At 35.5% G+C, this 26,745-nt stretch overlaps 1 protein-coding gene across 3 annotated transcripts in view; it reads left to right on the top strand.

Moving 5' to 3' along the window:
- Lhfpl3 (LHFPL tetraspan subfamily member 3) overlaps positions 1-26,745 on the top strand; it is a 510,182-nt gene that overhangs the window by 97,135 nt on the left and 386,302 nt on the right. The gene's annotated exons all lie outside the window — the stretch shown is intronic.

Below are 26,745 nucleotides of genomic sequence, written 5' to 3'. Positions count from 1 at the left end.
ATATTAAGTGAATAATACTTACCCTTCCTTTGTAGAAATATATAGAGAACAAGGGCTAAAATATGTATGTGAACTTTCTAAGGTAAATCACCAGTTACTTTCAATGTTAATCTTACCTATACTGTCTTTTAAGCATTTTATTAAAGCATTTGATTCTGGTTTATAGTGGGATTTTAATTTTAACTTTCTTTCTTGTTAACATTTGGTATTTCATAGATTGGCTCACAGGTGAAATTTAGATTCTAGTGTTATGCACTGTGTTCCAAAACATAATGAAGCTTTTTAGGGAAAATAAATTCCGTGTTATAAAAGGGACCAAATTAAGAGCAGATAAGAGAATTTGAAAATAGATATGTGTCAGGGGAAGCTTTGCCCTGACAGTTCTCTACCTTATATACATTTTGGGAAGAATTCTCTTTCCCTCAGAGAATACTTACTCTTTCAATCAACCTCCCACTTTCATTTCTAATATGGGTTATAAAATGCTTGTTTGACATATGCCTTGGCATTGAATATCCATTGCTCCTTACTTGTTGACTATGGTTATTTTTCTTTTATTAGATGCAGTTCCTTGAAAGAGGAGGAACTTGTTCATACTCTAATTGCCATCCCCACACAACAAAGCATGGGACACAGAATAAACATTCCAAAGATTCGTAAAGATTATAATGAAATTAATGATCAACTAACAAACCTTGCTAAATTACCTATTGTGCTCTAGGTATCAGCTAAGTTCTAGGGGTTCAAAGATGGGGTGTCTTAAGGTGATCATTGTCTGTCTAGGTCAGGAGGTCATCAAATCAGGAGAGATGGGCCCATTGTCTACATTCAGTGATGTTTAAGGATCATGGAAGCAACTGGCAGAAGGGAGGAAGGAAGGGAAAAAAGCACACAATGTTCTTTAATAGCTTCAAGGAGACTACTCCAGTTCTCAAATGAGACCTCTGTGAACTTGTAAAGATGGCTGTCTGGACTAGTAAAATTTCATTATTCCTAAATTTAATTTGAACTTTATGATAATCTAGACTGTGCTAAACTAAGTAAAAAAGGTCTCCTAAGAAGTTAACAGGTAATACAATCATAGAACTTCCCTTTTACTTCTCAAAAGATGCAGATTATTCCTTTAAATTATTATTTGTTTATGTAAAATGGATGGTGCTAGTATTAGATCATTTATTAAGTACTCTTGATAGGGTGCGTGCCTGAAAATATTTTGTCAACATGTAGTTTGAATTGCTATGTGAATTTGAAAAGTGCAAATACCTTAAAGAACATTCTACCATTAGGCCGTGTGTATTGCCAGAGCCTGGCTTATTCCCTGGTGGATTTGGTCCACATTAGGGCTTTTCTTTACTGTTTGTTGAAAGAATTTACTCTCTTTCCTCCTCTCCCTCTCTCTCTCCCTCTCCCTCTCCCTCTCCCTCTCCCTCTCGTTGTAAGCACACCAGTGGTTGGTGTGGAATCAGTATTCTGGACCCTATTTCATATTCATATCATATAGATCTTCAAGTACTCAATATTCTTGTAAGCATGGATTAAAAAAAAACAAACTTGAAGAGTTCAGTTCAAGCAACCATGATTCAGAACACTTCATGCATCAGTTTTTGCTAGTGATAAGCATCAGAAATTAGAAATACCATATATAGTCCCTGCTTCTTCAAAATATCAAAGCTGAGATTACATAGCAAAGACCAGGATAGAACTTTTCTAATTAAAATGGATTGAAAATGGTATCCCTATAAATCAGATAATGCCTGTGTCACAATGCATCAGGTAGGAAGTGTAACATTTCACCTTGCTAACTTAGTTTTTGCATGTAATTCAATCCCTTAGAAGCACTGTCATATTAGGCACCTTTGCCTAATAACCACTTAAATACAGACATTTTGCAATGTCTATGTATAAATGTGTTAAAATTTACATATAAAACATGGCTGTATGGATCCATAATGCTAAATTCTCCTCCTCTTAGAAACCACAGAATAATTCATGTACGGAAATACGATCATAAAATACCCATTAACTAAATTGTTTCACCATACCCAAGAATGCATGCTGTTTTCCAAGTACATTTTTTTTTGCAGTTAATATCCTTTTTTTTCCAGAGATGAGAACAATTAAATCTTACTGATGACTTAGGAGAGGCATTTATTTTCAGGTTTGACAATTTAGCATATCTCCCTCCAATATATAATAACTATGTGGAGTTGGCATGTTAGCTGTTGCCAGCTTTGGTAATTTTCTGCATAATATTGAATCTAGAATTTTTGCTTAATTGAATATGCACAGAGCTTCTTATCATACTAATATGTCTACTTCAAGCCCAAGTCATGGCTTCTGGATTGTGAGTTATGTCCTATTTTTGTGGAACTATTAGAATTAGTGGCTTGGAATTTATAGAATAACTTTGAAATTCTAGAAACTATTTTAATTTGTGATTATTTTTATATTCTCATTTTTCCTTGTTTAGAAATGAATAAGACAATGTGATTCCCCATCCAAATGCCTGGATTTAATATGGTGTCAGCATGGTTTTCTCTGGCAGGCTAATAGTCTATTATTTGAAACAACCTAAGTAAGAAGATATTTGTGGAAGCTTTCCTTGCATGCACATACTAGCCTCTGGGAACTAAACACTAGTGTCAGGGTTAGATTAAGAATTTGACACAAAACACAGACCAACAAAACCAGTCTGGATTCCAAAAGCTTGTACCAAACAAAAACAAACAAAACCTAGCATTCCTTTTAGAATCTGAGGAAACATAACGAAAGTAGTAACTACAGTGACATCTTCTATTGGTTTTGTTCATAGGTATTTTTCATTTTACTTGGAGATGTATATTTTTGTTGATAAAAGTGTTGGTGTCCAAACATTTCAAAATGAACCAAAAACTTACCTGTGATCACGATAGTTCTATTTTTCAAAATCAGGGTTGAATTTTTTTTTTTTAATACAGAAGTGCCATGTGTTCTGAGACTTCATTTTTAATTTTCTCCAAGAAAGTTTTACTCTCTTCTACAGAAATTGTTGTCAGTCTCTATTAATATGTTCCTAGAGTGTTCTCTTAGCTTTCTGAAGCAAAAAAAACAAGTTAGACACTGAAATAGATTTGCTTCCTCATGCAGGAGCCTATATGTTAACTATCCCTGATGTTACTTAAATCAAAAACAAACAAGCAAATAAACAACAAAAGCAACACAATATAGAAAATACTAGAATAGAGCAATAACCACTTAAACTCCTTGTAAAGATCCAGAGATGCACATTTGGGGGTTTATGTATGTCATTCCTTAATTATTTCTTATAGAATCTGTAGACTGTTAGCACCAGACCTTAGGTTACAACAGTGAAATTCAAGCAAGTTTCTCTGATTTTATTTTTCTTCATCTATGAAGGAAGTATAATAATACATAGCAGGTTTGTTTTGAGGCTTAAATGAAATTATATTTGCATACAAATTTGAGATGTGCCTGGGACAAATCAACCAAGAATAATGCAAATAGACATTTAAGTACAATCCAAGAAAGAAGAGTGAGTGAGGTGAACGTGTGATTTATTAAATGCAGTGTGCCTGCCTGCTGATGTTTGAACTGTTCTTGAAAGACAAACCTCTTCTACTTGAGATATGGAAAAGACATAATCAAGGAGAAATGGCTCAATGGATCCTTGGGCTGTTCTAGCCATTATTCCTGGCAAGGCTTCAACATCAACTGAATGTGAGGACAACAGTCATTAAGGAAAAAAGAGACAACAGAAACAAGATACAAAAACATCAAGTTTACGACATTTCTTTGAAACTCTGGTGTGCAGAAAACATCCTAGTCTTTGTCTTGTCTATTTTTGTGTTGAAGTAATTGATTCTTTGTCTAGCAGGCATCTGTTCTCTGTGGAAGACAATGGGGATATTAAACTAAAAATTTTTGGATCAAAGCAAGGACTAAGGCACCTCTGCTAGAACCTGTTGCACCATCCTTTGTGGTGTTTTAAATGAAATTCACATTTATGTGTGATTACTCTTGAGTGGAATTCTCTGTCTTTGAATTGACTGCTAGAAAGTCCAACACTGTTCTCTATCCAGCTTTGTAAGTCTAGAAGACATGCATTTTGTATACCAATGGCTTTTATTTTCCAATGTTCATTTCCTCTTTATCTTAATTTGCTCATGGGTTCTGTATGCATTTTAAAACCACCCCAAATCTATTTCATGATGATAAAATAAATAAAAATACTCAATTATTCCCTATTTAGAAAGATATTCCATGACCCCAATACTTCATCTATTATTTTCTATCTATTTTCTGTGAGCCGCAGGTTTTAGAAGAGTTTTCTGAATTTGCTGTTTCCTTATCTTTCATTCATTCCGCAATCCCCTGATCTCTGCTTTAGCCTCCACTACCTTTCTTAAATTGATTTTTACAACAGTCAAGAACAGCATCCTCCAGGGGACACTTCTTAGGCTTCCTCTTGGCCTCTCTGCCATATTTGTACCATTCTCATTTTGTTCATTGTTATTGAAATCTCGCTTTAGCATTGCCTGCATGTTGCCCCAATAAGACTCCTTCATCCTCTTACACAACAACACCATGTTAATACTTTCTGGTACTTGGAATTAGATTGGTTTGGAGCTATACTTTTTGTTTCTCTTGTTTGATCCTTCCTTTTTAGAGGGCATGACACTTTTTTCATTTATTTGATGGTTACTATTTCATGTATCCTTTGCAGGACTCTCCTGAATTTATTTTTCATCTTTTTAAAGTATTTCCTCTACAAATGTTTCCAAAGTAGGTCTTTGTATGGCAAACTTTCTAGATCTTATAAGCCTGACAGTGTACTTATTTCATCACTACATGTATATAATTATTTGTTGATTATCAGAGAATAGGTTCAAAATATCAACTGTTGGTATTTTAAAATACCACTGTCTTATTTCTTGGCATCCAGTTTTTCTATGGAGAGATACCATTTCATTGATTTTTTTTTTCCCTTTGAGGATCATAAGCTTTTCCTTTCTAGATAGCTTTAAGGTTTTCTCTTTTACTATCATGTTGATCTCCTCAGTTTGTGATCTGCTGTTTCTGGAGTCTTGAAAGGGAGGGGAGGTGGAGGGATGCCCAAGGAGCTAATCAGTCTTAGTATACTCGAGCCTCCTGCCTCACTGGGTTTTCGGCTGCCAGCCTAATATGGTATCATGGGAAAGGACTACAGCTGCTGGTTTCTGTGATCTTTCAAAGCATTGTAATGAAGAATAGAGTAGAATTTAAAAGCTCTCCCTTTGCCTGTTCTCCCATTGCTGTCTCTGTGTGTTGTACCAGAAGCACTTTACCCCACCAACTTATGATAGCCTTTGATCTCCACAGGAGTTTCTGTACTTTCTGTCTGTGCAGACTCTAGCTTCTGTAGTTTCTCCAGGGTTGATTTGGGAAAGGAAGACAAAAGCCAGTGTTGGTTCCCCATCTTGCCAAGACCTAGAAGACTCCATCTCATCAATGTTTAACACCGTTGACTTGTGCTTTCTTCCTCTGATGCTCTAACCTTGACTTTCTCATAATACATTTATGAAATGCCCTCTTTCTCTTATCCTTTGGAAAAATCCTCCTCTTCTGCCTACTCCTATTCTCTTCAAAGTCTTGCCTTTTTTTTTTTTTTTCATCCTCCACATTCTCCGGAGATGATCTCATCTCCTTTAAAGACCTCAATTGCCACCACTCAGAGAGCCAACTCACTTTTGGACAGTACCGCTTAGATGCAGAATGCATCCATATCTAACCTCCGCCTGCTCCTTATGGCTCCTCCTGGATTGCTTCTATCTGCAAGACCTCAACCTAACTTTTAAAGCCGGAATCTGAGCATCCTTCTTTACTTCTCTCATCTCTCCTAATTAATTACCAAATTCTGCTAATTCTACACCCTCAACATAGCTTAGCCTTACCCTCTTTTCTCCATTTCTATTTTTTAGTCTTAATCCAGGCCACCAGCTTCATTTACCTTTGATGGGATGACCCTCCAAACAGACCATTGCCCTCTGCCCCCCTCCCTGTTCAATTCAGTACAGTTAGAATGAAACCTTGAATTCTATAGTTCTCAAACATTTTGTTCTCAAGCAACATTTACACTCTTTAAAAATTTTTGAGGGCCCAAAGAACTTTGTTTATGTGGGTTAGATATAGATGTTCCCCTTGTTAGAAATTAAAACATTAAAAATCTAACATGCAAAACAACACAAGCACATATTCTAAGAGCTATCAGATCAATTATGTCATCACTCATTTTGTAGCCTCTGGAAACTTCAGTACACATGTTTAAAAGAATGAAAGTGAAAAAGCTAAGCAATGTCTAAATGATGTTATAAAAATACTTTTGACCTCACAGATGCTCTGAAGGTGATTGAAAACTCCCAGAGCTCCATGGACTCCACTTGAAGAACCACTGCTCTGATCTTTCTGAACCCTTTGCTTCCACTGCAATCACTTTAATTCCTTGCCATGGTCTCCTAGGACGAAATTGAAAAGCAAGGTATACAAGACCCTTAATGATCCACTTCTATCCATCTAGCTAAATTCATTTCCTGTGATGTCTGAACTCTGCTTGATGTACACAGTGGTCTGAATAGTATTATTGAATCAATGGATGAAAAAATGTAAGTGTTATAGTATGAGGTATTTATAATTGACTTGCATATTTTCCTTTAAATGCTGAGTGAATTGGAGTTATAGTTTTGTATATCGTGTGTATTAATTTATCCCTTATGTTATAAAATTCCAACTCAAAAGCATTAAAGATATCAGCTGTGGATGCTAGATAAATAAATATTTATAGTTATAAATATAAGTACTTATATATTTATAAATAAATATATAAAAGTATATATAAAAATACATAAAAATATATAAATAAATATATATTTTTAAAAAAGATGTAAACTTAGGTGCAAGATCAGTCAGTGTCCCAGGTTCATTTTACAATGGCATTGCTATTCTGACAGTGACATTGGCTTCTTTATTCAACTTGTAGTTCTTTGTGTAACAACTTCTGAGGATGTGAATCTTTCTAAATCATACAGCTGCTCTGCAAGCAGATTTGAAAGTGATTATAGGCAAATTTAGACATAAATTTTCAAGCTAACTCTATTAAATCACATTCCAGAAAGCCTTATGTTCAGAAAGATATTTTGTAAGATTTAATTTTGATTGCTGATAGATTCTATAAACAAATTATTTTTTAAAATTATAAATATTAATAGCAACATTTTTCTATTAATGTATTAGAAATACATTAACAATATGATTAATTTTATTATATACTTATTGATTAATTAATACTATATTAATTACTTATTAAGTATACTTAAGTGTTTTGCTTACATCTGGGGTGTATCTTTTTGTGAAAATCATGACCCTCTTGGTAACACAAAAACATTAAGGGGAAAACTTTAAAAATGAAAAAGGAAAAATGGATTAACTACCTGCTTCATAATATTAATATTCATTTATTAAAAGTCATTAGAATTTCTTTTCCGATTAGATATCTATATTTATTTTTATCACCTCTCCATACCTAAGAAATACACACTCTTTGTGGTAGGGTATTTTCTGAATTTATTAGAACATAAAAGTCTTCAATCAGGGGGCCCCCCTTGCTTGGATTGTTATCTTTTTTCTTTTTCTCTATTTTGAAAATTCACCTCAAGAAAGTCTGTTTCTTATTGAATTCCTGTCAAAATGTACATCATCTCCAACATTTATTTTATGCTTTGGGTAACTATAAAATGACTTATTTATAGACTGGTCTCCTGGTCTATAATTCAACGTAATAGTCAGCTTAGTTCGGTTTATTTTCAAACAACAGAAATAAGGCCATTTCCCAGATTCTGAAAGAGAAATGGCAATGGTAAAACTATTATATCTAATCTGATATTTTAAAATTGCATTGAATGTGAAGATGTCTGTTGTTATGAGAATTATAGTCACACTGTAGTAATAATAAAAATATTTAAAATGATATCTACTCTACATATTTATTATATTATACTCCTGGACTGGCCAATATGATAGCCACATGTAGCTACAGAGCACTTGATCAGTGCCACATGTTGAAAGGATGATAATATTTTGAATATATAATTAAAATATACTATTAAAATTGGTTTTATCTTTTTTCAAAACAAGGCTACTTGAATATTTTAAAGTTATAAAAGAGGGTTGTAGTGTCTAGGCACTTAGCATGCACTTTAATCTCAATGCTCACAAGAACCCTACTAAGCATATATCTTTAATATTCTCATTTTTCATAGAAACTAATAATCATGGAGATTAAATAATTGTCCCAGGGTTGTCCATGGTAGAGCCAGGACTTAACCCCAGCTCATACCCTTAACCTGTACTCTCTAATCTTTTTGAGAGGATACCCAATCAGTTGTTTTTGGCACCAAAGACAGTAATGTTATTGAATATGCTTCTTTATTTTTTTAGATTTTGGATTCTTACTTTGTAATATAGAATATGAAGATCTCCTTCATTTTTAGATGCATGCATTTAATGGATCTGATAGATGAAATATGTAACTCCCAAAGATGTGTACGTCCACATGAACAAGAGTGTCATTGACTACATTTAGTAAATCATGAGGCTCAAATTTTTTACCCATGCATTAATTATGCAAAGGATTTTTTCCAAACTTTTTTTTTTTAAATATTTTTTTAAGTCTTTGGTGAACACAATATCTTTATTTTACATTTTTATGTGGTGCTGAGGATTGAACCCAGTGCCTCGTGCATGCTAAGCGAGCGCTCCACCACTGAGCCACAACCCCAGCCCCCAAACCTTTTTATTGGTGCATTATTGTTATACATAATGATGGGATTTATTGTTACATGTTCATACATGCACACAGTATAATAACATAATTTGAACAGTGTCACTCCCCAGCACACTCCACCCATACTTCCAACCCCTTAGTCCCTTTTCTCTACTTATCTCCCTTTGAGTTTTAGGAGATTCACCCCCACCTTTGTTTTCCTTGTTCCTCTTTTGCAAAGGATTTTTATTGAAATTCAACTAATAGATTTCTGTGTCTCCTGATGTTATTAAGTTTTTTCTGCAAACTAATTGGATGATGTTGCCTTTGTATATTTTATCAAGTGGTTCCTACTAAAATTCTTTATTTGAAATATTTTCAAACAGCTTTAAAATGTTGTGACTTTTTAGAGGTGACACATTTAATGAAGAAAAAAAATAAAAAGTTTTCCATTTATTTATCTTCAAAATGCTTTCTGCTCTCATTGCTAAAAATGATACTTTTACCTTGAAGTATGATTGTATTTTTCCAAAATGTTTGCCATGTTTTACTGTTGTCAACCCCTTGTTATCACAGAGAAGTTCAGCTAATTTATAACACTTGTCCTTTGCCAAAACTTTCTGGTTCACAACATCTTTAAGAAACTTTCACAAACTTTTATAGTTTGTCACAAGGTACTAAAAATAATTTTTATGTTTAGCAACAATCTTATTTTGAAGTATTATGGAGAGTCTACCAGGTTCTGCTTTTAAAAAAAATATTGGTACAAAATTAACTACTTTGATGACTGTATGTTAGAAAACAACCAATAAACAGTTTTCTCCTGCTGTATTCTCAATACAACACAGAACACTTTGAGTACCAGGTATATATATGTTTCCCCCACATATCAATTCTGTGGCAGACACTGACAAAGTGTCCTATAATTCATTGCTCCCACATTTCAGAAAAATGCTTTACTTACTGTTATCCATCTATTATAAAAAGATACAACTCAGGATTAGCCAAATGGAAAAGATAGATAGGGAAAAGTACGGGGGAAGGGACTCAGGGTTTCATATCCTCTTTGGAGACACCACCCACCTAGCACCTTCACATGGTTAGCAATCCTGAAGCTCTCCAGACCCCGTAGTTCAAAGATTTTTATGGAAGCTTTATCACATAGGCATGGTAGTTATAAACTCAATAGCTAGTCCCTTTCCCCTTTCCAGAGGATGGGGGATGGAGCTGAAAATTGCAAGTTTTTAATAGATTGATTCTTTTGGCAACCAGCCCACGTGCAGGAGCTCACCAAGAGTTACCTCATTAGAACAAAAAACACTAAGGTCACGCAGGAAATGCCCAAGGATTAGGAGCTCTATGTCAGGAACAAGGGTCAAAGACTAAGTATTAGAGCAAATGATGTACCTAGCACTCCTGTCACTCAGGGAATTACAACCATTTTAGCAGTTCTGTGCCAGGAACTGGGGGCAGAGAGCAAATATATGTTTCTTATTATATCACAATATCACAATGACATTTTGTTACACCATGCACTTTTGGCTTCTCTTGTTTGCTGAATCAGTTTGACTGCAGTGAATGAATTTCACATGTGGTACTCTCTTTGTAACCTTAACTTAGAAATACTTTAAAAAAATCCTAATTTAAGAAAGTTATTCACCAATGGTTATGTTTGCACAGCTTTTTCATAAAATATCATCTCATCAAGTAATTGATACACTGAGCATATCGATTCTCTGGTATTATCTTTATATTCCAGAGGCTACACAAGTAATTCATCATGAGTTTCATTATTGAGGTGTGATTTGTGTATAAGAGAAGTGAAAAAAGATTTTAAACAGATAATGAAAATACAACATGTCAAAATTTGGGAATGCAAGTAATGCAAGTACTTCAGAGAAATTTGTAATTTGTAGCTTCAAATGCACATATTAGAAAGGAGCAAAGGCTTAAAATCAATTATTTAAATTTTTTATTAAGAAGGTATAAAAAGATTAGCAAGTTAACCCATTTGCATTTCTCTAATTGCTAGAGATGCTGAACCTTTTTTCATATATTACTTGACCATTTGTATTTCTTCTGTAAAGTGTCTTTGATTCCTTTGCCCATTTATTGATTGGTTATTTGTTTTATTGGTGTTAAGTCTTTTGAGTTCTTTATATATCCTGGAGATGAATGCTCTATCTGAGGTGCAGGTGGCAAAGATTTTCTCCCATTCTGTCGGCTTTCTTTTCATGTTCTTGATTGTTTCCTTTGCTATAAAGAAGCTTTTTAGTTTGATTTCATCCCATTGTTTGATTCTTGATTGCATTTCTTGTACTTTTGAAGTTTTATTAAGGAATTTGGTTCCTGAGCTGATATGATGGAGAGTTGGGCCTACTTTTTGTTCTAGTAGGTGCATAGTCTCTGGTCTAATGCCTGGGTCCTTGATCCACGTTGAGTTGAGTTTTGTGCATGGTGAGAGAGGGGGTTTATTTTCATACTGCCACATATGGATTTCCAGTTTCCCCAGTACCACCTGCTGTAGAGGCTCTTTCTTCTAATGTATGTTTATGGTGCCTTTTTCTAGTATGAGATAATTATATTATGTGGGTTTCTCTCTGTGTCTTCTATTCTGTCCCATTGGTCTACATGTCTGTTTTGGTGCCAATACCATGCTGTTTTTGTTAGTATAGCTTTGCAGTATAATTTAAGGTCTGGTATTGTGATGCCTCCTGCTTCTCTTTTCTTGCTAAGGATTGCTTTGGTCATTCTGGTCATCTTAGTTTTCCAAATTAATTTCATGACTGCTTTTTCTATTTCTATGAAGAATGTCATTGGAATTTTAATAGGAATTGTGTTAAATCTGCACTTTTGGTAGTATGGCCTTTTGACAATATTAATTCTGCCTATCCAAGAGCTTGGGAGATGTTTCCATTTTCTAAGGTCTTCTTCAATTTCTTTCTTTAGTGTTTTGTAGTTTTCATAGTAGAGGTGTTCACCTACCTTCTTACATATGGAAGAATTTCCTTATTTTTCAAAGCTGAGTAATATTACATGTATATATCTTCTTTATTCATTCAAATGCTGATGAACATTCATATTGTTTCAGTATCTTAGGTACTGTAAATAGTGGTGCAATGAACATAGAAATATAGCTATCTTTTGAAGACCCTAATTTCACTTCTTTTGGATATGTATCCAAACATAGGATTGCTGGATTGAATGGTAGTTCTGTTTTTAATTAAAAAAAAAAAACCCCACTAAACTGTTTTCCATACCGACTACTACATTTTGCCTTCCCACCAAATGTACATAGTCACTTACCCACATCTTTTGTTTTATTTTGTTGTGGGTTTAAATAATAACCAGCTGAACAAGTGTGAAGAGATGTATCACCATGCTTTTGATTTACATTTTCCTGATTATTGGTGATGATGAACACCTTTTCACATACTTGGCTATTTGTTCTTTTCTTCTTTTGTTGTTGCTTCTTTTTTTAAAATTTGTTCTAATTAGTTATACATGACAGTGGAATGCATTTTGACACATTGTGCACAAATGGAGCACAACTTTTCATTCGTCTGGCTGTACATGGTACAGTCACACTGGTAGTGTAAACATATATGTATAATATCTCTAATAATATCTATCTCATTCCACCATCCTTCCCACCCACCCCCACTCTTCTCTGCCCAATCCAGAGTTCTTCCGTTCTTCTACCCCCACCCCCCAACATGGATCAGCATCCACTTACCAGAGAAAGCATTTGGCCTTTGGTTTTTTTGGGAGGTCTGCCTTATTTCACTTAGCACAATATTCTCCAGCTCCATACATTTACCTGAAAATGCCATAATTTCATTATTATTAAAGGCTGAGTAATATTCCATTGTGTATATGTTCTATTTTTAATATATTTTAGCCTTAGATGGACACAATATCTTTATTTTTATTTATTTTTATGTGGTGATGAAGATTGATCCCAGGGCCTCACACGTGTGAGGCAAGTAGTTGGTATGTTTTCCAACTACTGCCACTGAGCTACAACCCCAGCCCTGTGTGTATGTTCTTTAGAGAAATATCTATTCAAGTCCTTTGCCCATTTTAAACCTGGAAATTTATGGACTTTTTTCTTATTGAATCATAGAAATTCTTTATGTGTTTTTTTATATTAACATATTATCTATTTCAATTATTTAAGAAAATTTTATATATATATATAAAACTCTGGGGGCTCAAGTGATCCTGCTTCAGCCTTCTGAGTAGCTGGGAGCTAGATCTACAAATGTATGCTACCATGCCTGGCTAATAGTGACATGAAGATTTGAGGCAGAATGGCCCATAATAGGTTTAATCAAAAAGAACAGAAAACTTATGGAGGCTGAGGAAAAACATGTGTAAAACCTAGGAAAAATATTGCTGAAAGAGTAAATTTCTGAAATTTTTGTAACCATCATCTTTTCTGAAGCAGTTTCTAAGAACCTAGATTTGTGGCCTACTGGGTAGAATCTGGGTTTTTAGGTTGATGATTTTCTGAATATTTCTTCAGCCAGATGGTTCTACAGGCTGGGTGCAATCTGACCAGGCAATGTTTAGTTAGATTATTTAATTCTGTTTATTAAAGCTTGCTCTTTCTGGCATCATAGTATACCTTTTAAAGTGTCTTCTTGACTAACTTCTGAGTTTGGGGGGGTAATTACTTTTTTAAAGTGTCACTAGAGCTGCCAGAGATCACTATTTCCTCTCCTAGTTCTAGAATATCAAAGAAACGGCTTCATAGCTTTGGACCACACTGTAACCCTACCATACGTTTTGATTTTTAAGCCCGATTCTTAATTTTTTGCAATATCAAGAAGTATTTTTGGAGTAATGACCAATAGTTATTTCATGATCAGTGATTGAATTCTGGATCCCGCATTGACTTGGGTTATGGTGAATACCAATAGTTTATGCCTGACAGTTGGTAATCATGTCAGGACCTCATTTTCAGAAAGCGTATCTAGAATAATTTAAAGATATAAAGAGCAACATGACTAGTAGAAAGTTGGGAGATTTTGTGTTCCTGTGTAGCTACCAAAGAGGATAGAAGACAGACAAGATGGAATCCTAAGCTTATCTTCAAAGTGAACATCAGAACATTAAACAGTATTCCCATCCCCAATACCACCTAACATAACAGGAACATCCACCATGGATACTACTGGTTGGGAGGATGAATCGTCAGAAGATATGAGTCCACGACCATTATTATTTCCAGTGCATGGATGTTTGGCCTCTGGGGTCTGTGTTCTTCTATGAACTCTGAACATGTTTGTTATTGGCCACCAAGTCTTTAAAATTCTTGGCCTGACTGCTCTGCTCTGCCACATGTTCGCCACTCATAGTTTAGGCACATTCTTCAGGAATGTCTAGAATTAAAAAGACTTCCATATCAACCAGAAGAAAAATCAGAAGCATTGAAGATAAAAGTTACAGGTGCTTCTGTGTAACCAAGAAGGACATGTAGCTGTAAAATCCCTTAATCCCAGAGCAGTTCTGAGTACTGTTATACGAGAATGAAGTAAGAAGCCTGGAACCCCTGCTCCCATTTCAGATTAAGGGTGCCCTAACTGTATTCTCTAGTGATGGTTGGCCTAAGCTTCCTGCACTGTTGCTCATGAAAGTGAGCAGAGGGATGTTCTTCAGTGGTCAGAAAAAGCAACATGGGCATATTCCTTTTAAAAACTGAAGTAATAGAAGAGCCTATGATAGAAAGTATACTGATGATAATAAGATGATTCTTCAAAATCTAGCATATTAACAGACTTATGTTTTAGTCAGCTTTTTGTTGCTGTGACTAAAAGACCTGACAAGAACAATTAGAGGAGGGAAAGTTTATTTGGGGGCTTACAGTTTCAGAGGTCTCAGTCCATAGAGGGCCAACTCCATTCCTTGTGGCCTGAGATGAGGCAGAATATCATGGTGGAAAGTGAGTGGTGGTGTTCATCATGATCAGGAAGGGGAGAGAGAGAGAGAGAGAGAGAGAGAGAGAGAGAGAGAGAGAGAGAGACTGACTGACTCTTCCTCACCAGGACAAAATATAAACCCCAAAGGCATGCCCCCACTGACCCACCTCTTCCAGATACACCCTACCTGCCTACAGTGACCACTCAGTTTATCCCTATTTGGGGGGTTAATGCACTGTTTGGTTAAAACACTCATAACCCATCCATTTCAACTCTAAATCTTCTTGCATTGTCTCACACATGAGCTTTGGGGGGGATGCCTCATATCTAAACCATAACAACTTATTAAACTGAGATGTAGACTAATGTAGTATTCATCTTCTAAAAGTCAGCTGATCATCACCATGTAATTTGGGTTGTTTGCTAATTAATAACTTTATAATTTTTTTCTTCTAATACTTTCGGTTTCCAAAATCTTCAGACATTTTATAGAATGTAAGAGAACTATCTATATGCAATTAAATACTCTAAAACTGAATTCCTTCTGTGAATTTCCCTTCTGAGACATAGTTTAGGAAGAGAGTAGAGAGACAGAAGCCAGCCAGGGGCCATTTGTAACCATCAGAGCAACCGTAACATGCCTACAGAGCGACTTCACCCTTCATTAAAGAAATCCAAGCATGAAGACTCTGACCAGGTGCACATCCTTATAAAAAGCAAATAACAGCTTTGGTTTTTTTGTGTGTTGTCAGGAAAATAATATCTGTGTCAGTTAAGCAAGTGTGAGGCTGTGGATTGTTCTGAAATTCCTTGAATTGAGTGTTAGTTTATCTGACACCTACCTTGTCCATGTGTTACAGGCTTCTCCTCTATTTTTAGAGAGTTCTGCATGTGGATTACATTTCAAGGAATTTTAGACTGCTCCATTGAAGGTGCTGTGTGCTTTCACTGCATTGGACACAGAACACCTTTTGTCAACCTAGCATTGTTATTATTGTTTTCCTTAATAGTACCATCTGGGTCAAACCATAAATATGTACTGGCAGGATCTAGCATAAGATACTCCCCATTTGGGATAGCTTTGTAACTTTTTGAAAGAATATTTATCATAGGCATGGTAAACTTTATGATATTTATTAACTTGAACATGCTGTATGATTGTCCTGAAGTTTTGCATAGCCTGAGCAATTATTTGTTTGTTTGGGTTGGGTTTTTTTTTTTTTTTTTTGGTTGTTATTTGTAATGGTTTGGATGTGAGATGTCCCCCAAAAGCTCATTTGTGAGACAATGCAAGAAGGTTTAAAGGAGAAATGATTGGGTTGTGAGAGTCTTAACCCAATCAGTGATTAAATACCCTGATGCATATTAACTGAGTGGTAACTGAGGTGGTAGGTTGTGGCTGGAGGAGGTGGGAATTGGGGAGTGGTTTTGGGTATATATTTGCATCTGGCTAGTGGAGTCTCTCTCTGCTTTCTCATCACCATGTGAGCTGTTTCCCTCTACCACACTCTTCCACCATGATGTCCTGCCTCACCTGGAGCCCTTAGGAATGGAGCCTACCTTCTATGGACTAAGAACTCTGAAACTGTGAGCTCTCAAATAAACTTTTCCTCCTTTAAAATTGTTCTGGTTAGATTTTTTGCCACAGCAGTGAAAAAGCTGACTGAAACAATATCTTTAGTGCCACATCGGCCATCTGGCCAAGATGACTACATGTACATTGTGTATGTTTTATTCTTAGCAATAATAAAGTGCTTTACATTATTAAAACACAGGTTGGTGTTTCATGGAATTGAAAAATCGAGTTCCCTAGCTTCATTGTATAGAAATATGGTAAACATAATAGTTAAGGATGTGAATTATGGAATCAGAGTTCCTGGGTCCAACTATAGCTTCCCTCTTTTTGTGTGTATATGTGTGTGTGTGTGTGTTGGTGGGGTATGAGGGGGATTGAACTCAGGAGCACTCTGCCACTGAGCCACATCCCCAGCCCTATTTTGTATTTTATTTAGAGACAAAGTCTCACTGAGTTGCTTAGAACTTCGCTTTTGCTGAGGCTGGCTTTGAACTCATGATCCTCCTGGTCTCAGCCTCCTGGGATTAGAGGCATGTGCCACTGCACTTGGCTAGCTTCCCTTTTACTAGATCTTTGGGTAAGCCATTAATCCTTGCTTTCTTAATTGTTAAATGAGGGTTAGCACAAGTATCTTCTTTACAAGGCTGTTGTGAAGATTAAATGAAGCAATCCACTTAACAAGGGCCTGGCACAAAGTAAATGTTCAATAAACTTTTATCATCTCATCTATTGATGTTCTTACAGGTCTGAGAAATGGTATCTGTCCCTGTGGTTAATTCTCTGTTGTCTGGTTATTGAATTTATTTTAAGGACATATGAGGAAATGAGCCACAAAATGGATAGACTTATAGGCAGGTGCCTCATTTTTATGTAGGTATTTCTTTCATTCATAACAGTGAAGCTTGTGTCCAGAGAAAGGTGAGGATACAAGACATGGGAAGTTGATTTCACTCTTTCATGTGTCTTTTGCAAAAGGGGCTTCGCACAATGTAAAACCACCAACTTTTCAGATCCTACCTCTTTAACTATCACTCCTGCATGTGGATAGCAGCAAAGCAAAAAGAGAACCAGAATCACTTCTCTGCCCCTTGATTTAATCTGAGCCTCTTGACCCAGATGCATAGAGCAGGATATTTAATCTCTGCAGAAGTTGCTAATGAAAGTCAAGTGTACAAAACATTGTTCTTATCACCAGGAAGGTTTATTAGTGCCTTCTCAGAAGTGCATTAATAAACTATTATTGTGCCAAGCAGGATATTTATTTGACAAATTGCCTCATAGGTTAGTTTCTGTGAATCTTTCCTCAAGAGGCCTTGGAATTGTCCCCAAAATGAACAACAACAACAACAACAAATGGGACTTGAGAAATAATTTTTAGTACAAATTGACTTAAGGAAAGTAATTTTGTGTGTGTCTTCTGCCCTTTGATCTTATGGGAGGCAGTGGTATCATGGAAGGAAGGGGGCATGTGAAATAACAAAGATGAAAACACAGTCACTGAAGATGTGGCCACTGGATTATGCAGAGCTGTGTGTGTTCATTCTGTATCTACAAATCCTCTGGGTAGGAAGATTCTTCATCAGAGCCATTTTGTAGATAGTTTTATTCATATCACATCTAGGTCATAGCACCTTTAGAATCTTTGAATTTTTTTCCTCAGATTTTATCACCTGGTAGTGTTTCAGCTGCAGTTACAAAATAACATCCTTGCTGTGATTAACTCATATTTTTAGGAGAATTTTCAGAAACATAGATGGAAAAATAATGTCACATTAGGAACATTGTTGAAATCTGTAGCTGTTATTTTGCTGTTGGGTCCTGATTACAACTTTCTAGTACCTTTTTTCCATTTATGTTCCTCTGTTTTCTACCTTATTATATGATTTTATATCAAACTATATTCAGCAGGAGCTCAGATTGCATGTATAATGTGGGTACATGGCTATTCTCAGAGACACTAAGAAGAACCTGGGCTCTTTTTCTTAAATATCTGATGATAATCACTTTAATCCGCAGTAAAATGAAAGTTGTAAATGTACTTCCCTAGTGGTTTTGTGATTCATTTACTAAATTGTGAATTTTAAAAAGAATAGTTTTTCTAATGAGTCTACAAATGCAAACTATTGAACTAAATGGAGGATTCAGAGTTACAAGTTTCTTACCTTAAAGAAATTTTTCATCTAGTTGGTGATACAAGTCAAAAAGTTGGTCAGTTTTGTTATCAATGGATGCCACCAATGGTCTTTAAATCTTCAAGTCCACTGGCATTTTCTTGGCTTTTTTTTTTAAAGCTCTCAGCAGTGTTTAACACCAGTGACGATACCCTAGGCTGATACCAGCCTGGGAACCGTGGGCTGCTGCTCCTCTGGCCTTTTTGATCTCTGTATTCCCTCAAGAGAAACCTCACTATGTTCATATCCTAGGCATTTGAACATTCCCTATTCTGTTTGAAACACTTTTGTTAATTAAAAAACTTCAAAAATATTACATTACATGTTGTATATCTTTGTACAAATAAATTTAAACACAGGGAAACATCCATTTATCTGAAAATAGATTTTCAGATTTTATGAACTATATTAAGCTGAACTACTGTTATTATAGGTCACTATTATTATAGGTCTACAATACCAAATATTTGAAGTTCACTTTTTTCCCCCTTGTGTTTTATTAGCTTTCTTCCCTACTATGTAGGGAATCATCTTTTGCTGTATAAATTGAAATATGGTTTTCTTTAGATTTCCAAATACATTTTAATGAAAAATTATCATTTTCAACTAAATTGGTATATTTTGAGGTTATAGTTTCCTCTTCAAAGTCATGTGTGTAACTTCTATTGTCATTAATATCAATAATTTATTTGAATCAAATATTTAGCTGGTAGACATTTTTGTCTTAAGGAGTATTGAACAGGGGAAAGTAGTGGGAAATCCCATTTCTTCTTTTGCTCTTCTTTAGTGTATTGTTTATTCACTCCTATCTGCAGTTCCAGAGTTAGAAATAACTGTAGCCAAATTTCAAGGTCTCACCCGGCAGCAGGTTCATCTCGTTCCTTGGCAGGCACAGACAGTGCTTTATATGATGACTCTATAATTACCCTGTTTTGGTAAACACACATTATTTAGCCAATACAGCAAAATGGCTCCTTCAGAGCCATTACATTGCAGTTCATCAAGTAAATAGTGATTTAGCCATTTTCATGAAAAATGTGTGTTATTTTGTTGATAGCCTGTCAATCCACAGCATTCAGCTAATTCCCTATCCCCCTTTATGAGTATTTTGGAACCTCTTTTTGAAAACCATTACTGTACTGTATGAAAACTGTTCAATGCTCTATTTCAATGTAAAAATCAGTGTGATTTTTTTATAGATATTTCTATTATAAAGTCTCTTGGTATTCAAGATAACAGGATACAGTATCCAGACTATTAACTTGAATTGCTTTGATAGAAATGAAAATGGCTTGTCTTTAAATAATAGAAAGAAGAAATGATTTTATATTTAGGTCGTGGCTTTATTTTTTACTTGATCATTTAAGTGTGGAATAATTTAATGACAGAATTGTAAAATCCATTTAAGAAGATATGCTGTAGTGTCTGTTGGGGCTATATGAAAACATGTATATACTGGTTATAGCATTTCAGTACTAAAAGAGTCAGTTTCACAAACTAAGTTGCCTTTTGGATTAAAATTAAGATGATGTCTTATCTTCTAAAAGAATTCATTTCCTTCAAGGTAATATTCCAGTGTGGGTATTTGGTATGGCCCCCTAAGGGACAAGAGCCAAGAAGTTGACTTCCACACTCGAAGATAGAATTCCATGGAGACAGTGCTGAGACTCTGTGCTTATTTGTTTTTGTAGTGATGTGTCACCCAAGGATTTCTAACAAAGCAATGCATTAGGATATAGATGGAGTCCCTACCTTCTGTAATGATTTTCTTTTTCTTTAAAAGACAAAAATAGCTGCCGTGTCACAGTGCTACTGGGCCTTGATGGAAAATGTCATGCTGTTTCTTGTTTCTTCCCCCAACGGCATGATATGTATTGAGAACAGGAGTGATGATCTAAGTATATTTAGCAAATCTCTGCAGAGCACAGAAGTGGGAAATTAGAATGGTATCACATAAGGACTTCAGTCCCACAAACTACATCAGGCTCTTGCTACATTTAATATCTCTTTGAGGTCAGGTCAGAGAATAAAACCTCTACTGCTCCTTACATATGAATTAATAGTGGCTCATATTGTATCTTTTTAAACTTTAGCAAGAAAGTTCACCTCAGATCCACTGACATCTCCTAAATAATTCTTGCTGTCCATTTTGCTAATCTACGTGCAATTCTATCAGGGCAGAAAACTGAGTTGGAAAACATAAGCATTTCTCTGTGGTACTTTTCCATCATCTTTTGTGGTGATGATAGCCTCAAGCTCTTCCTTTTCTGCAGCTGGTGCCTAAGGTTGTCCTCCCTAAAAATGCTGACATGGTAATAAAGTTTTCCATCTGGATGAGCAGCCAGAGAGGTCTGCCTAGATTGTCTTATTTGGTGACACGTAAGAAGGCTAGTTCCTTTGCACTTCACATGCGTCTCTAAGCTCAGACAACTTTCTGGGGGTGTTTTTACACTTTCACTCCTCATTTTAATTGAAATATTTAAGGAAAACAGCCAGGGTTGGAAAAAAAAAATACTTCATGAAAGATATTATATGACAATTCATTTTTTAGGCTTTTCTCTGTCCCCCTCTGAAGTATCTGTGGTCCTCTGAGTTTTCCTGAGGACTCTTGGGAAAAAGGATTTCCTGAACCCATCAGAGAAACCTGGAGACTTGAAGAGGTAGGGAGAGAACAAAACGTTTGTTTATGGAGCTTGGCATAAAGGGCACTAATCTTAGCATCAAAAGATCCTACTTAACTTCTCAATTATAAGTAATGCCTTTTAAAAAGTAGTTATGAAAAATGAGGTTACCTTTATGAATGGAAAGAAAAAGAAAAAGAGTACTATTTGCCTTCATGGTTTGCTTATGAATTCCTTTCCCCGGTGTGCAGTGAACTTTTTAGTTCTCCCTCTCTCACTAAAAAGACAAAGCATAGTAGAAATGAATGAATATAGCTACTAGAAATATTCTTTCACACCTCCTCACCCCTCCATAGGGTGATGATCTTCGGAAGTGGGAGGTTCAGGGTGGACCAGAGCTCTGAGCAGGGAGATTCTAACCCCTCCTAAAAATCAAGGGGGAGAGAACTGAAAATGGAAGTGGGACAATAGATCTAGATTTTTTTTTCTGGTTGATAATACTACATATGCAATAGCTGATTCATTTCCTCATGAAGAGTGTCTTAGAAGGTGTTGACAGAAAAGAAGGGACACTGCTAATACAAATTACTGCTTTAAGAATGTCTTCATGGTGATAAGCTGGTAAGGTTGGAAAGTAAGCTTGGCTGCCATGTTCAAGGTTAAGACAACCAAAGGGATTGGAATCAATAAGGTAAATCAATCAAGGGCAAACTGATTCAACATATCTAATCTACAAAGCATGGGAATATTGGGGGAGGAGGAATGCCATGAAGCTGGGCATAAGAGCCTTACCCCTCTCTTTTCTAGAGCTATAGCTTTTTTTCTGATTCTAAAAGTAACATATACAAAAACATCAAATAATACAGAATAGTATGAAGAAAGAAAAATGGTAATCCTACTTCACATTGATAACAACTGTCAACATTTTGGTTAAAAAATATATAATGTATTTATTATATATATTACATACCTGACAAAATTGGTTTAAAAGTATATAGACTCTTTTTAAACTATTTTTATTGCTTTGTCAAAAATGATATACTCATTGTTTAAAACTTTCAAGTAATTTAGCCAAGTACAAATAAAGTAAAAATTTCCCCAAAACCCAGAAATAGCCACTTCTAACATCTTCTTTCTTTAGGGTGATCTCTATGCATATAAATGTCTAGATTGATTTGTGTGATTTTTACATGAATAGAATCTGCTTATTTACTTCTTATATCAGACATCAATTTTAATGGCTGTGCTGTATCTCACTCTGTGGATGAATTTTATTGTGCCATTGCTTTATTGAGAGACATGTAGGTTGTTTATAGCCTTAGTGCAGTTGCACAGTTAGTATTCTTGTACCTTGAAATCTCCCATCAGGTTAAGTTGTGGTAAATAAAACAGAGAGCCACAATATATGCTATATTGGTCCTCACCCATGAGCAATGAGGATTATTGTAAGTGTTGCTGGTCACTTAGAATTGGGATTCTGCCAGTCCATACTTGAGTTATTATATCCTCAACTACCATTAATTATTGCTATCAAGAGTGCCTAGAACTAAAGTCTATAAGGAAGAGAAAGGTTCTAAGAGTTCTAATCCCAGCTCTTCTGTTTATTAGTAGCCTGTAAACAAGGAATTTAATTTGTGTGAGGCTGTGTCCTCACCTATAAAATGGAATAGGAACTCTATTTAAGATTATTATTAGGGCAGTTCAGTGAGGTTCTGTATGCAAAGTACCTAGCCCAAGTCCCTCATGTAGAATGAGCTCAATTAATGTTTGTTTACTTCTCCTCCATCTTGCATAAATATTACTCCTGTTTTGATTAAAAGACATAAGAGCCATAATTGCCTAATTGCCAATTCTATTCTATATTATCCTATATTTCAAATTTACTTCATAAAGTAGAAATTACTTGAAAATCCTCTTCTTTGTCTTCATGATCTAGGCTATAGCATAGGAATACTAAATGGAAAGGAAGAGAGGTTATAACCTGCTTCTTTGATCTTGTCTTATTACCTTTGATCAATGAGCCAGTCTCCTCATCATGCCTCTGTCATTTTGCTGCAGAGCCTCCTCAGCATTTTTCCTTTATAGATTCATTTAATCTTGATGCGTGAGCTAGGTGTGGATTGCAACTTTTCACTTCATCACCAATATCACATTGATTTATGGACAGCCCTATTCACCAAAAGTGGATCTTGTGAGTTAAAAATGCACATTAATTAGAATTTTGCTTTTAATGAGTTATTGGTGATGAGGCACATTAATTGAATCATAAAATGCTTATCTTGGGTCTATAATGTGCAAATTAGTTGTTTCACAACTTATTGAAAAGTTTCTGATTATCAAATGTGGATAATGTCTATATGGCAAGGACTTAAAAAAAATCTAAAATCCAAGTCATTGAAAAGAGGTCTTTAGACTTTCAATTCCATATATTGAATAGTTATTCCTCTCAAATTGCTAAGAATTAGCTGCTCAATAAGACAGCGACAAATTATATTCCTTATAAGATTGTACAAATATTAAGATTATTTGTAAGAAAAAATATTCAAAATGTCAGAGCAATCTCTATTTTTATAAATCACTGCATGCAATTATTCAGTGATAATTATTTTATATTTTAAGTGTTCACAATGGATTATTTATTTAGCTGATGATGAGTTGAGTTTTTCTTTTCTTTCTTCTTTTTCAAATGTTGTTTATCACAGCGTAGAGCTCCTGTGAGGAGATGGAAGCACCCAGTTTCTAGAGGATGTTAAACAATGCAGTAATAATAACAGCGTTACTGGCCTTGGACATAGAGATGGGGAATGGTCTGGGAGCAAAGCTTTCAGTAGCAGGATCCTGGGTGACACCTCACCCAGCTAGGCTGTGACATACAGCTGGAAATTTGCAGCATTGCACATAACTTCCAAGTCGTGCTTCTGCTCCTCTGGCTGAGGACTGTGGCAGTTTCCTACAGTTACTGATCTTTAAGTGAATTTGTTCTCTTTGGCTTCTTAAGCATTTCTAACATCCATGTAACTAGTTCCTTTATTAACTTTCTTCTTTTTGGCATACCTGGAGTGGTTTCTGTTTCTGAAACATTCCTAAAGCAATGGATTTGACTCCACAATTAAGTTACCTATTCATATGTCTGTTGGTCAGATTTTCATTGCTGTCACCAAAGTACCTGTTAGCAACAACTTAAGAGAAGGAAAAGTTTATTTTGAGCTCATGATTTCAGAGGTTCAGTCGATGATCAGCTTAGTCTGTCACTCAGAGTCTGAGATGAGGTAGAATATCAAGGCACAAGGGCATAGTAGACAAAAACTGCTGTTTTAGTCAGACTTTTTGCTGCTGTGACTAAAAGACACAACTGGAATAATTCCAGAATAATCATAGGGGAGGAAAAGTTTATTTGAGGTCTCACAGTTTCAGTGGTCTCGGTCCCATAGCTGGCCAGCTCCATTCCTCTAGGGGCTCGAGGTGAAGCAGAACATCATGGTGGAAGAGTGTGGTGGAGGGAAGCAGCTCACATGATGATCAGGAGCAGAGCGAGACTTGACTTGCCAGATACAAATATGTACTCCAAAGGCACACCCCCAATGTCCCACTTCCTCCAGCCATACCCACTGCCTTCAGTTACTGCTCAGTTAGTCCCATCAAGTGATTAACTCACTGATAATAGATTAAGATTGTTATAACCCAGTCATTTCTCCTCTAAACCTTCTTGCATTGCCTCACACATGAGCTTTTAGGGATACCTCACATCCACACCATAACAACTGCTCACCTCTTGACAGTCAGCAAGCAGAGAGGGAGCAGGAAAAGCCAGAGTGACAAGATAAAATCCTCAAGGGATGCCCCCAGAGACTTCTTCTAGCTATGCCCCACCTGTCTACAGTTACTACCCAGTACAGGAGTCCTTTAAAATGATTAATCCATCAAGTATATTAATACACTGATATATTAGAGCACTCATAATCAAATAATTTCACTCCTGAACATTCCGGCATCAACACAGGAGCTTTTTGGGCTCATATCCTCATATCCAAGCTGTAAAACTGTGTCCTGATCCCAGTATGCCAATGTACTCCACGAATTGTAACAGATTTAAATCCCAAATGAAACTATAGCCTTGGGCTTTGTACTTCATTTTGTGACTTCTTCAGAGAAACCAATACAACAAGAATTGCAGAAGTGGGCAGAAATATTGTCTGAGGAGATCAAAATTCATGGCACAAACTGCCACCCTTGACAGTCCAAAATATACTTTATTTAATATTTGGCTATGGAGGATATGGAAGGCAGGAATAGGGACCCAAGTGGTTTTATGTCTAACTCTATTCCATTTGGTTTATAGTTGTATCAGATATCCCTGAAGCTATAAGCCTGCAAAACTGGCTGAAGAAGGGTGTCTTAATAACGAATACTAGAAAAGAAATATGTAGCTAGAGGGCTTTTTATTTATCTTTTTGTTCCTGAATTAATAATGGAATCTAACTTTTGAGCAAGATATACTCTTTTTTGCATTTGATTTTTTTCCAGGGCAGTGTTAGCCTTAATTAAAAAAGAAATCCATCTTTATTGCTTCAACAGATTTGTGAAATCTTTTACATATAATTTACATATCTGAAATTTTACATGTCTTTAACTATTGATGTTGAGAATGTGTAAAAATAAATTAAAAAAAAAACAATATTAGTGGTCCAAGTGGGTATGTTTCTGATTTTAGTCTTCTAAAATTATAGTTTTTGAAGAAATGCTAGAGACTTGGAATACATCTAAACTGTAGGATGAACTGTTAAAGTTCGTCATGTAAATGTGTTTGTAGGAAATACTTCAATTTTTGCCCTTCCTCTAAACTGTAGGATGAACTGTTAAAGTTCGTCATGTAAATGTGTTTGTAGGAAATACTTCAATTTTTGCCCTTCCTCAGGAAAGCAGGAAATGTCAAATATCATATCAAATGTCAGATATCATAAAATGTGTATATTTATGCTACTACTAAAAATATCTGGGTAATTTGGGAATAATCTGCTCTTTTACTGCTGAAAAGTGGCAATTGCATTTTTAAATTCTACTGCCTATTTTGTTGTTAGCCTTTTTCATACTCAACCATGCCAATATTTTAACCAGCTCTACCCAACTGAAACAAGCTGGCTTTTATTTATTTATTTATTTATTTTTGTTGTTGTTGGACCAAGACTTTATGGATAAACAGAACTGGGAGCCTGACTGAGCTATACTCTCTGCCTATGGATTAAAAGGGATTTTAGCTGGAGTTGAAACCTTTTGATGATGATCAAATGAAACCATGTTGTAGGACTTCACATATTCCAACAACATGGCATTTGCCCAGAAACGACATCTGTAATAAGAGCTTTGGTTTTGATTTTCACTGTTTTCCTCCAGGAACCTTATTTCTGACTCTTCGCTTTAATTATTCTTTCTTACACAATTGTCCACCTATTTCCAAAGTGCTTATCCCTGCCAGGAACAAACTCATCCTAATGATTCTTCAATGGTCAACTCCCTTGTTAACGTCAGCTTTCTCTTAACTTCACATTGCCCAAATTTCCCAATGTTTTTTCTTAAAGAATGTTTTTATTCTTTTACTTTTATCTAATGAAGTCCCATAGTAGTACCTAAGGGTGGTTCTAAGGCAGAGCAAGGAGTTCAT

This window comes from Marmota marmota, unplaced genomic scaffold (assembly GCF_001458135.2).
Source record: "Marmota marmota marmota unplaced genomic scaffold, marMar, whole genome shotgun sequence".
NCBI lineage: Eukaryota > Metazoa > Chordata > Mammalia > Rodentia > Sciuridae > Marmota > Marmota marmota.
This window is presented reverse-complemented; position numbering and strand designations above follow the sequence as displayed.